Genomic DNA, 1,611 nt, shown 5'->3' on the forward strand with positions numbered 1-1,611 from the left:
AACAATCAACATCGGCACCTCTGTTGTTTCCCCGACTCAGACTGCAAGGAATCTGGGTGTGACCCTAGATAACAAACTGTCCTTCACTGCAAACATCTCTGCTACAACCCGCTGCTGCAGATACACTCTTTACAACATCAGGAGGATACGTCCCCTCCTGACCCAGAAAGCAGCGCAGGTTCTGGTCCAGGCTCTCGTCATCTCACGCCTAGACTACTGCAACTCCCTCCTGGCTGGTCTACCTGCATGTGCCATCCGACCTCTGCAGCTCATCCAGAATGCAGCGGCTCGTCTGGTCTTCAACGGGGGGGGGGGGTTAAAACCGTAACAACTTTACGAGGGCTAAAGAACTACGCAGATTTCCAACCGTTCATACCGAGTTGTATAACGCAAAATAATTGTGAAAAAGCAAAGTAGGAACTACGTAATTTAACTCAGAGAAAAAAAGAAACATACATACGTTTTTGAGGTGAATTCCGCTAGTCATCTTTATATATCCAACAACCCGACAGGGTCTTCTGTTGTGAAAAGTCCGATTGTTTTTTATCTTGTACCGGTCAGGTACTCGAACACACTAAATGTGTTTTAGTTCGGTCATCGACTATTCTCTCCCCTTTACCGACTCACAATCCTAGTCAGTACTGTACTAACACATAATACATCGACATCAAAATAGTACGAAATAGATAAGTTTTGCAGATGTTTTTCGTTATAGCATTTGGAAAAATGTGACTTTTGACAAATAGAGTTTTGGTTTTGGAGTATACCGATCAAACAAAGATGAAAATACTAATTACCTAAATTAGAAAGAAGAAAAGAGCATGATTGCAGGTGATATATTAAAGGAGAATCCTTATTGCCAAAATTTCCTTGGTGCGCGTGTCTTACCACAGTCCAAAAAGGTCAACGGCGCTTTGTTCCCGAGAATAAGAACCGTTTAAAGGGGAGTATGTTTTACATTAATCGTAACTTGACATGTATGCGGTAGAAAGCCAAGGGAGGACGGAGTTGGGGAATCACAAGACAGAAGAGAGGCAAACCGAGTCGGGATAAGTGGTCGTCAATGACAGTAGACCAAATTCTGGCGCTCACCTACGAGTCCCAGAGACTTACTCGTGTGCAAATCGACAACTCCTCCGAAACACCTAAAGTGGTCTGCTCCCCCGCCGTGTTACTTGTTTTCATAACGCAACTTACCTCAAAATATGTACACCAACCTCAGACCACTCCGTAGAGACAGAAACAATGACAATGTCATACCACTGGTCTGAACTCACACGTCCTTCTCAGGTTGTTTAGCTCGACACAATCGTCAAAGGTGAAGTCAAAGGAACAGAACTTCAGTTGCGAAAAAATTTGTTAATCTACGGACTTTATCCCAGGCAACAAATTGTAAATCGAATTTCCATCCAACCATTCTTACCTCTTTGGGTCGAACTCACGCGAATCTTAACTTTCATGTGTTTGGCTTTTTTACGCACATATCAAATTGGTTACAGACCTATCTCCTTCCGGTCTAGGTAAGCTCGTACCATGCGTTCATGGTCACAGAACTTCCTAAGTCGTCCAATGACCTTAGTCACTTCCTCGCCTCCTCGCCCACCACACTCT

The sequence above is a fragment of the Notothenia coriiceps genome, unplaced genomic scaffold (genome assembly GCF_000735185.1).
Source record: "Notothenia coriiceps isolate Sejong01 unplaced genomic scaffold, NC01 NC01_scaffold00033693, whole genome shotgun sequence".
In the NCBI taxonomy this organism is placed as follows: domain Eukaryota; kingdom Metazoa; phylum Chordata; class Actinopteri; order Perciformes; family Nototheniidae; genus Notothenia; species Notothenia coriiceps.